The 11,697-nt window shown below is 44.9% G+C and overlaps 1 non-coding gene across 1 annotated transcript; it reads right to left on the bottom strand.

Moving 5' to 3' along the window:
• Positions 1-9,120: 9,120 nt before the first annotated feature.
• Positions 9,121-9,192, bottom strand: TRNAE-UUC (transfer RNA glutamic acid (anticodon UUC)). Its single transcript has one exon. It is a non-coding gene; the product is annotated as a tRNA-Glu (tRNA).
• Between the last annotated feature and the right edge of the window lie 2,505 nt (positions 9,193-11,697).

The following is an 11,697-nucleotide window of genomic DNA, read 5'->3' as shown; positions in this document are numbered from 1 at the left end:
TCGAGTAATGGAGTACTTTTCCAGGTAGGTTTCCAATTCATACCCTTTTCAAGAGGTATGAGGCTCATGTAGCCCATGCTGGATTAATCGTATTCTGGGCCGGAGCAATGAACCTATTTGAAGTGGCCCATTTCGTACCAGCTTCTAACATTACCGACATTTTGGGTTTTCATAAATTTCACAGATAATCTGGAATGCGACGTGGCATACCCGAAAGCCCTAAGAAATGCATAGGAAAGAAGGTCATATTAACCCCGAAAAAGGTGATCCAAAAATGGATTTGACCTAAAGTTTCAGGGTATGTCCGACCGCTCTTTTCCGCTTTTGACTATGATTGGGAAGTAGGGCGAGAGAAAGTCAATATGATATTTGCGTTGGTTTTTCCAACGAAACTAAGCACTTTTCTTCTTTCTCACGGTAAACAAAAGCCTACATAGCAATTCCAATGCTACGCCTTAAACCACTCGGCCATCTCTCCTACATAATGATTATGACCCAAAAATCGAGTGAATAGCGAGTCAGTCATAAATAATTATTGATTGGATAGGTACGACCAATCCATTCTAACTAGAAAAATAGAACGAAAAAAAAGAGGAAGGGGAGGGGGTCGCCCCTCCGTTTTGATTCAAATCTTTCAATAGGGAGTCAAGAAAGTCAATATCGTTGCTTTCGCCATGTAGAACTTCGGCCGCTTCCAGAACTTCTTGGGGGGCGAAAACTCCCAAAAATCCAAAAACGTTGGTTTTTCTTCCTCTCCTTTCAGTCGAGTGACTTCGTACCTCTCCTTTTAGGCGAGCTACTTCGTTCCCCTTTTCTCTATTTGGCAAAGCAAAGGGAGATATGGATCCAGCTACCACTGAAAGACTTTCTCAAATAAATCAAAGAATTCTAAATGTTGAAAATGAAAGGCGCGAACGTCAGCAAACGCTTCATGCAGAAGACGTGAAGTAAGGGCGTGGTTCAAGTCACATCGTATGCTCGTCTTCATAAAGGTTTGACTTTTATTGTTTGTTGCCAAAGAGAAGTTGCCCGCCATCCCCCCCGCAAGGTACATCTCGCGCCTTTGGGCTGCTATAACTATCCAAGAAGACACTCGAAACTGGAAGGATAAACAAACCCACCCGGTGGACTGCCGAGCTACAAGTCCTACGACACAGGAGCGGGATTCTCTAAAAAGCCAAGGTCGTGGGTGGCCAAGAGGGCCCACTTGGAGACTTGGGATCTCAGCAGGAAATGCGAAGGTTGCAACAAGTCGGTCGGCCAAAGAGAATCAACTAGTTTAGTTCTGATCTGAGTAGGCTCATAATTAGGGAATACCCTAACCCTGGGAACCGAGGCCTGACCATCCTTCATTTGCGGTCGACGTTCCGACTTTGTCCGTCGACAGCTGAATGTTTCGATCTGGTGGCAAATTGTCTTGAAAAAGTGGGGATGGTTCTGCCCCTTTCCCCAGGAAATTGCTCTGATTGACCGAGATCTCGTGTTCTTTCAAGAGTGATATGACACCATGCTAGTCGGACGGGAAGTAAGGCTTAGGTAGGGCGCCTAGTCAGAAAAGCCGTAATCAGTAATGCCTGAGTCGCAGCATCAAGGTCTGAGCCAAATTGAGCAAGGGCGGCCACTTCGCGATATTGTGCCAATTCAAGTTTTGAACTACCGCAGACTTGTTTCATAGTTTTCAACTGAGCGACAAACCCGACGCGACAGACAGATAAGACTCTTATACTGCCTGGTGTTGATTCGGCAATTTGCGTCTAGTGGGGAGCTTTGTCATCTCAAAGAATAAGCGGATCTTCCCTTGCATGCGGATCTTAAAGTCGTGGATCTTTTGATGGTCGGTAGCTGCTTTCTGCTCTCCTTATTAGTGGGCAAACTATCTCTAGATGGCAAAGTGAAAAGTCGAATTGATCTACACATCCCTCTATTCCAATAGAAAATGTTAGCCTTCATCCATGAGATCGGGGTATCACTACCAGTAGGGGCCCGCTTCCATAATAGACTTTGAAACCTCGCCTTCCCTTTCGATATCCGATCCCGGATACCATGACTTGCCTTCAAACGGGCTTCACCTTCAAAGGAGAAAAGATCATATCAGTAACAGCAGACTTCCAGTTCCTTGTTCCCATGAAAGCATGAGTGAACGGTCAATTATTGTTGAGAGGAGGGGGGTTTCCACTTTATTACTCAGGTAGAGTGAAATGGCTAGGCTCCCCTGTCACCTTTTCTTTCGGTGATATATTTTGCCTTAGCACTTACGAAGTAGACGTCATTTATTGAGTTGAAGTGAAGTCTTTCCGTTCCCGATTCAATTACAGCTGTTCTCGCTAAAGCTCGATCTAATCCCGCTTGAGCGGCAGGGAGGTAAAAAAAAGGGGTACTCGCGCTGCAGCCTGCTTGCCTAAAATGAAAATCCTTACTAGCCGCATAGAGCAGTCGACTAGAAGTAGAAGACTGTTGGCCTGAGAGAGGGCGGCCTCTCTCGGGTTCCGAATGACCTTGAGGAGGCCCCGGCGCAGCACCTTTCTCGCTCGAAGGGCCATTACTATGTTCTCATACGCAGGAATACCCTCGTTAGCCGGCTTTTGTAGCAAATTCTATTTGTTCTCAAAGTCTGGTATGTAGGAATTAGAATCTCAATCGACAGGCATCGCCCTTCACTCCAAAATTCCTCAAAGAAAGCAAGCAGCAAGTCAGTCTGCGCATAGCATACTCTCTCAGTTCTTCTCCTTTTACGACCGGTCGAAGGGGAATGGGCCAACTCGAAGGCTACGACTCTATAAGTTTCGCGGCGATACAAAATGAATTTCACTCAATTACATTACCCTTAGAGAATACTTTTCCAGATTCCACTTTTTCCTTTTTCCACTTGGCCAAAGTGTAACCTGTTAGCCCATAAGTAAGTACGTTAGGGATGGGATTCCTAAGACCTCTGATGCCCTGACTCTCAGTCTCAATCAAGTAAGGGGTGAAGCCTATAAAGATGCAGTGGATCTAGTGAGATCTCGTCTCCATCCCACATAAATTGCCCACCCCGCTCCTGATCAAAAAGAGCATGCGAGACTTCGAAGGGACATTCACACTTTGATTCGTGAGCACTCCAACCCTTTCTATCTATCTTTAGAAGTAAGGCGAAAGAAAGTCAATATGATATTTGCGTTGGTTTTTCCAACGAAACTAAGCACTTTTCTTCTTTCTCATTCGGAAGGCTCAGTCCCACACCCTGACTTCAATGATGGGAACAACCTCCGTACTCCGGCGCTCCACTGAATGCGGTCCCGAATCCATTGCATGGCTGCAGCCACTGCATCCCTTTCCTTCAGTAGCTCTTTTGGTTTCCCAAGGATAGCGGTAGCTGGGGTAAAGCCCGCTTTCTTCGCTCCGCGAATGAGAGAGAAAGTCTGCGGGCAGAGGGGGCTTTCTCAATAGTCCAAAACTAGTGATCTAGGCTTCTCCAGCAAACAATCGACGCATGCCCTTTTTGGATCGTCTTCTGCCCAATGCGATACCCCCCGTTTTTTTGTTCCCATTGGGTTTACCTTGTTCACAGGTCCTCATTTTCTATTTTTATTGGCATTACTATAGTGGGATTTCAAAAAAATGGGCTTCATTTTTTAAGCTTCTTATTACCCGCGGGAGTCCCGCTGCCATTAGCACCTTTCTCCATTATCATGCATCAAATGGCTGTCTCTCCTCTCTCAAAGCAGGCGAGCTTAAAGCTTGGAAGATCAAGAAAAGTGAGAACGGGAACTCCTAGAGCTGTTGGAGAATAGCAAAAGAAAGATCTCAAGGCTCTGGGAATATACCACTCCCGCGAAGGCGATAATGTCTTACGATCTGGAGATCTCCGCGGAGACGGATACGGAGGAGGGGTGCTAACCCGGCCACCCAACTTTGAGGTTCCCTCTAAAATGAGGGATGTAAGGGAGCCACTACGAAGAAGTTCCGAGAGTTACGAAGGAAGCTTCGAGCTCATCGGGACTAGTGATGTACGAATTACGAAAGCGTTGTTTTCATCCCACTAGAAATATGACAATACAATAAGGACAATGGGGAAGGGAAAGAAAGGAAAGCACTGACCTATATTCGCAGCTTTAGGGGTACAGTTCTAAAAAGCCGGTGGTTCAGATCACTGCTTACTTACTTGACTTGCCCCCTTTTTTTAAGCAAGGGGGAAGTCGTGCAAGCAAGCGAAGTGGAATCTATTAGTGACCAGATGCTTCCTCCAGATCTAACGTCTCTATCAACAAAATTCTCTTTTCTTCACCGGATCGATACTAACTTACCTACTCCTGCTCCTACCGGATCCAAGAGTGCCGATGCCCAAGTTTTCCTATTATTTTCTCAACTGAGATTTCGATATAGAAGGATCTCTTTATTTCTTCACCGCGGATTCTCGCATCATTTTCTTGAAAAGATATTATATCACCATGGGAGAGTTTAAAATGAGTAATGTTAGCCATTCCATTATTCACACAAACCCTTCGATGACTTATCGGCTGCCTTGCTTGAGGAATAGTTTCACAAAAATGGAGACGAACCGGGGGATGAGCTTTGAAGATATGATTTTCTCGTTTGGATTGTTTGATTGGGCTTTCAATGACAGCAAATTAACTTGGAGCAATAATCAAACCGCTCACACACAATTAGGTTAGGCAGGCTTGGGGAGGTGATCTGGTTTCTGAACCCATTGAGATGACCTAAGAATTTCGCTATTTCGATTTTGCTAGTCCTTGGGAACAGCGAACCGAGCCTTGCCTCTCACTTTTCGATTTATTGCAAGGAAAGTAGCTTCTTAAAGGACTCTTAATAAAGAAAGCTTTTTTTAAGAAAGTGTTCGGATGCTTGAATCGAACTCATCTGTTTATTTACGGCAAGCAAACTCTCCAAATTTATGGCCAACCTTTCCTTCAGTAATCTTACAACGAATAGGAGTTTTTCCATTGTAAATTCGTACGGAGCAATCAACTCCCCCTTACAGCCTCAACAAAAGGAAAGATACAACCTCTTAATAACAGTTCGGAATCTGAATAAGGAATCAAGCCGTCCGTGCGAGTTCGAAAGAGAAGGGAAAGAAGCGGGGTAGAGGAATTGGTCAACTCATCAGGCTCATGACCTGAAGATTACAGGTTCGAATCCTTTCCCCGCCTAATCAGTGGAACATTGTTCACCAGGATAGAAGGCCAGTCCCAACCCGTCTACAAAATGGGGCTAGTGTTCAGTCTTGGTTGGTTCCACCTCTTTGCAGGGTGATGACACTAGTAGCTGTGGAGTCCGTCCTGGGACATAGATATTCTAGATACCCCCTTATATTATGAATCGTCAAAGTCTTCCAACTTCTCCATTGTTACAATCAGATCCGAAAAATGATTGGAATTGCGGGATGGATAGATGTTACAATCTCTTAGCAAAATCGATAATATCCGAGAACGGAACCCTCGAGTTTGGACCACTAGCCTTCAAGCCCATTCCCTGAGACAGGACTTCGACCGCTCTTAGTTCTTGGACCGAATGGAAAAGATGCAAAGCTAAGAGAGAGGCGGAAGGCTTACACAACTGAAAAAACAGGTTTATGACTGACTCGCTATTTACTCGGTTTTTGGGTTTTGAAGAGTAAAAGGGACGAAGTGGTATGAAGTTGCTTGAACCTAGCGCTCGGGAGGTTGTGCTCGACCGAAAGGGTAAGGGCGGGGGGTTCTATGGAGCAAGTCTCCCATTGCTTTCGCAAACGGGCTTTGATTGAATAAGAGTTGGGTGATTTTTTTCCAATAATGCCAACTAGTCCAGTAGTGGGTGAGTAGAGTCTGTGCTTTGGTGGGCACCGGGCATCCAGTAAGAAGAAGTAGCTCCGCCAACAGCGCACGCAAGCTGCTCAGGATGAGCACAACTCTAACTAGCGAAAGGAGGTGATCAGCTCAATTGAAAGAGAGGGATACTTGCCTCTTTTCCAAGAAAGCCATGGGAGTCCTCGTTTGCTTGAAGTGGGCAAACCAAGTCAAAGAAACAAGCAACTCTCCCAGGACATACTCGAGCTTTGGATCAATTCCTTTGACCGGTCCGTCGTACTTCCTCTTCTCCTTCTCTTCGTTCTCTCCCTGCCGAGGTTGTTGGAGTGCCATCGGGGAATTTCTCATCTTAGTAGGAGTTTTCCAAAGAAATAGCTTAGTAGGCCTAGTTTAAGCTATCAAACAAGTGATGATTGAATGAAAGAAAAACCACTAGTAGGGATATGGATGGAGTCTCGGACAAAGAAAAATTTATATCATGTTTACAGAAAAAACTTTCACATGTGCATAGGAAGACTGAACGGAAGCACGCATTTCGCTAAGAAAGCAAAGAAAACACATGCGAAAGTCAAGACATTGAGAGGTAGGGATGACAGGATTTGAACCCGCTGAAACGACTTTTATGAGCTGTCTCAGTAGTGACCGACTTTATTTTATTAGCTGTATGATTAGTGGCTTTGCTGTTAGCTGTCTAAAAGCTACGGCTGCTGGACTCCAGACAAGCTGTTACGAAGCGCCTTTCTTGTTCCGGTTCAGAAGAGGCTGCGCACCTTCAGTTGCACTAGTGGATTGAATAACCTTTTTTAGTGCCAACAAAGTGCATGTGTTCTGTACTGACCACACCGAGGGACAGGCCCTGAAGCGAAGGACGGGAACGAGCGAAATCAATGTGTTCCAATTTCTGGCCTTGCATCGACCATCCAATGGACCATGGACTAAACGGCCACTGCCTGAAAGGACTATGTCAGGGGGAAGGGTCCTAGCTATGCCATGCGTTCAATACAAAATCTGGAAAGCTGCAGGGATGACAAATAGAGGGCGCTTTCCTGTGTTGCACCGAAAAAAAGGACCTAAGAGACGAGCGTCTTCTCTTAGGTTTCTTCCTCCCGCGCCCGTCGCCGCCCGACCCGCGTTAGAGGGGAAGATAAATCTAAAAAAGTTGCTTAGTCCCATTCTTTAGAATTGTCTTTATCATACTGTGTAAACGAACTTCAAGTCTGAATTGTGTACTCTACTCAACATCTTCCCATCCTCTACTTAGTTGTCTCAATTACATCGATCATGAACTACGTCCAGCCAAGTATTCTTGCCCTTACCCTTTCGGCCACACCTATTATGATGATTTAGAACCCGAGACATTCAAAGACAGGAATCACCTCTTGGATTCATTTCAGTCGCTCATGCTCCCATCTCTAAATATCCCTGCTGCTACGTTCATTTGGTCGAGCAAGTAAGACAGAAATAAGTCGATTGCTTCCATTCCGGATATCAGGGTTTAGAAGTCTTTCGTCCGAGAGATATAGCTCCTCAGCGCATACATACAGAGATCCTGTGATTTGATCTGTACTAGAGACGGGAAGAACTAGAGGAAGACTCCATAGCTGATAGAACCAAGGACAAGGTCTGGACTGACGAGAAAGTGAAAAGTGATCTGCACTATAGCTTCTCCCATTCCCGTGATGGCCAGCTAAAACTTAACGGGGTTGAAGCATCTTCTTGGAATCACTAAGGAAGTAGGAAAGGATCCAGGGTTGCCTGAGGCCCTGAGAGCCAGGATGCTTGCTTTTGAAGATGAAGTAAACATGGTCATGGGCTAATATCTCGGTGTTGTTGAAGGTGCAAAGCATAGGCTAGACAGGCGGTAGACTTCACACCAACCCAAGAATTTTCTTTATATAAGGAGACTCGTAGAGGAGAAAAACTTTGATTCTTCCCGAAGGTGTTCCTTGCATGCTGAAGTGAACAGGGGCGGTACCAACTACGACTAGAAAGCGGTCACTCCTGTCAATGAATACCATTCATGGTTGTCTATGTTAGTAACATAGCCATAACGACTTTGTTTTACTGCTTGAGGTGGTGATAGCTTTTATATATTTGCTCAACTGTCCCTTTGCAGGTAGTTAGCCGCTTTCTCTGTAGGAAAAGACCTTAGGCTGTACAACAACTCCGCTATTCTCCCTTTCAAGTAGGGGTTCAACGGGGTCGAGAAGTACCATGCATGGTTGCCCCCCGTCTTTTCTTTCTATCAGTCTCACCCAGCAAGCCACCCCAACCCTACAGCCAAGAAGCCATCAAGCACGAAAGCAGCAAGGAGTGTGCTAGTGAGTCCCAAGCGAAGGCAGTTCTCCGTGCACCGGACACGTAGCTTACCGAATCAGTGGCGACACGGATGGGAATGCATGCTACGAAAGATAGGGTAAGGAAAGATCTTTCAAAAAGAGAATCAAGAGAAAACGCTAGAACCGATGAAGCTTTCTTCGTGAAAAAGCTCGTCCTTGTCAATATAAGACTGTCTTTCATTCTGCCTCAATCCGGGGTGAGAAGCCAATAGGAAGCTTGCTATGGGGACGGACCGAGAAAGGGCGATGGATATGTTATCAGCCAATGCATCTTCTTGCTACCCCTCAACCGCTTCACGGGACTTCTCCTTTTTGGTTAACAACCTATGTTGGGCTGACTAAGCCCACTATCCTACAGGGCCCCTCTTGTGTCGGGTTAAGGCTCCACCTACGTGGCTGTTCCACCAGCACCGGGTTTCGAAGGTCACGATCATCGGAGCAATCAACGGAGTGTTCCTTCCGTAACGGGGAAATCCCTTATTCTAAGGAAATCTTTTTGGTAAGAAAGCCTGTCCTAGAAGGAAGCCTGCCCGCAAGAACTTTGCGTTCATCCTGCGTGATGAGGGTAGTCGTCTATGGAGATCTGGGATTCGGTATTGAATCAATCCAACATTTCGTTCGGTCACTTCAGCAGTCATTAAAATGTGTTGGTTCACCGTCGTTCTGAATAAGTCAAATAGTTGATCGAGAAAGCACCGCCCAAAGCCTATCTTTCTAGCCCTAAGTGAGCTGCTAGGCCAGCTTCCTGTGAGTAAGTCAGTGCTAAAGAAGAGGGCTAAGGAAAAGCGAAAAATTGTATTTTCTCTTTGAACGAAAACCAAAAAATATCAAAATAAGGATCAACCCCATAATCACTAAAAGGAACAGCATGAGACACTTACCAGTTATTCGAATTGGCATTACTCTAACAGGGAAGCTTCCGGACCATCATTTCCAGCCAGATAGCGAGCGATCACTCAGCAATGAACACTAACTCAAAGCGGCCGAGAATGAGTACCTATCCCTTACGGGAATCGAACCCGTGTCTTCGACATGAAAAGACGATGTCCTAACCACTGGACGAAAGGGACCAAAAAGCCATTCTTCATATACCTCAGCTCCGAGAATATAAGTGGTTCGTTTTCTTTCTATACGCAATTCAAGATTTCGTTTGTGTTCATGTTGCAGCCTGGAAAACTTGGAATGATTACAGAATGCTTACCGAGAACAAAACAAGGGGCGTTCTATGGAGGTTTCCAATAGATTGCTATTGCAGAAGGAGGTAGAACCGCTAAACAAAGGACTTGGTGATTAGTAGCTGGTTCATGGCTTTCCGCTCGACCCAAACTATTAAATATCTCCTGATTCTCTTAAGGCCACAAATCACGAAACTTCTCCGCTACGGGGGAAGAAAAGAATAGACTGGGGGGATCGGGTGTTTTCACGTCTTACCGTAGTGCCCGGTTTGTCTTGATTTCCGATTGATGAACAAGAAGGAAATTGAACAATGGATTTTGGACTCGCCCCCGGCAAACAATTCTATCGAGCCGAACAACAAAAAGAAACTTAGGACCTAGGTATGTAAACTTGCTCTTTCCTTTCACCGGTCGGTAAGTGCATCATATTCCTATTAAGCGGGGCGGCAGTTGCTAAATAAAAAGGTGGCGCCATTCCCGCTAAAGAAAAAGCAATTCTTCATCCAATCTCTGTTCCAGATTTTGGTCTTACCAAGTCACCTTTCTCTAAGGCTAAATAACTAAATAGCTAAATATCCCCGTACTCTTTTTTCCTATTTTCTTTATTCTCTCTTAACCGGTCTTGAACTTGAATTGGATAGACCGAAGTCTTTCTTACCCTACCAGAGAAGGCTCTTTCATGCTAGGCGTCCAGACCCTCCTGTGCCTGTGAATTAAAGAAAGGAGGAGCTGAAAGCCACTTGACTGTAAGGAGAGGACTTCCAAGGCTCGATCTACGGCTGCGTCCCGTGGTTTAGTAGAATAGACACTTCCAAGGCGTGCGAAAGTATTTCCCCTATCATAGAAGGTGTGAAGCAGGCGGGGTCTTTAAAGGGCTTTTTTATTGTTGCAGATCTGTGAAAATAACGTAATTTATCCCTCAAGCTGAACGAACTTGACCTGCTCCTTTAGTTTAGGGCTATAGAGTTTACTTGCTTCTCACTAACGGCAGAATCATGAGCTTTGACATACGATCTTTCCGGATTAGGGAGCAGAGTATGAACCTGAAACCAATATGAAAGAAAGTTGATTCCTTAAGGAAATGGAATTCTTCAAAAATTCCCATGGAAGGTGTAGATGTTTAGGCCGTTGTACCTTTTGATTATGGTATGGTATTGTGGCTTTCACTCCTTCAAATCCATTATATTGGGAGGCCTAACGAGTGACAATGGTTCACAGTCCGACTGCTAATTCAAGTTACCTTTCAAAGAGATTCCGCATCTACTTATTTTGGGATGAAGACATGTCGGCCTTACGATTGCTAATTGAGGCCTAAGGTAAAGCAGTAACTGTATTAAACGTACTAGCAATGACTTTTGGAGGAATTATTGATTCAAAAACTTTTCTATCGCTACACCCCCTTTCCACTATCTCAAATAGCTCACTAGCCGTAAGAGAAAGAGGTGTCGAATACGGCCACTCATCCGCTGAGCTGGCCGAAAGAAGCAAGCAAAGAGTCTTACTCTAAAGAAAAAGCCTATTCCTATTATAGAAATCCTGCAAACTATTAATCGAAAGTACTTAGCACTCACCGCTACAATTGGCGGAAATTTATTGGCCTTGCATCTATCCCAATGAATTTTCGCTTTCCTTAGCCCTCTTCTTTAGCTTCTTCTCCTTCTGGAGCCTCCCTCATCGGCCATGCATCGGACGAGACCAATTCCGGTAGGGATCAATTGATAGACATTTTTCTTGACAAATTCTCCGATCCAAATGGCAGAGAAGTTTCCATATTTATACCTTTTCTTGTTGGAAGGGCGACCGTACGTTAAACTACCAAAGAAACTAAACTCATTTGTATTTTCTAAGAGATATAGTTGCCGATTTTGGGTTCTGATGGAAGATACTGTCTCGGTGATACAAACAAAGAAAAGACGATGGTTTTTAACATACCCTTGAACAAAAGCCAATCCTTACCAAAAGAGGAAATAGAATAGAATAATCTACCTTCTTTTTTCCTTCCCGTTGATTCCTTCCAAGACCGGAAAGGAAGCTAGCGAACCTAGGGTCAACACTAAGGTAGGGGCATTTTTTTCCCGCATCGGAACAAGACCCACTATACTAGATTTAGCCAATTCAGGTGCGGATGGGGATTCCCCAATAGATTCTACAGATTTGGATTTGGATGCCCCTGCGCATAAACATATGAATAGGGATGCCGAGTCAGATGCGGCTAGAAAGGCTCGTTTGAGTGATTCATAAACCCTCGTCGGGATAAACAAGCAAGGGTTTCATCCTCTACTTATGGGAATTCTACTTCGAGAAATGCTGCTTCAGGATAAACTAGATATATTGCGAGAGAAACTGGATATTTTCCTATGGCTTGGACCCTTTCACTCGAGAACTCAAAGGGGGGAAAGA

This window comes from Solanum tuberosum, unplaced genomic scaffold (genome assembly GCF_000226075.1).
Source record: "Solanum tuberosum cultivar DM 1-3 516 R44 unplaced genomic scaffold, SolTub_3.0 scf00039, whole genome shotgun sequence".
NCBI lineage: Eukaryota > Viridiplantae > Streptophyta > Magnoliopsida > Solanales > Solanaceae > Solanum > Solanum tuberosum.
The sequence above is the reverse complement of the archived record's forward strand: the minus strand, read 5'-3'. Positions and strand labels throughout refer to the sequence as shown.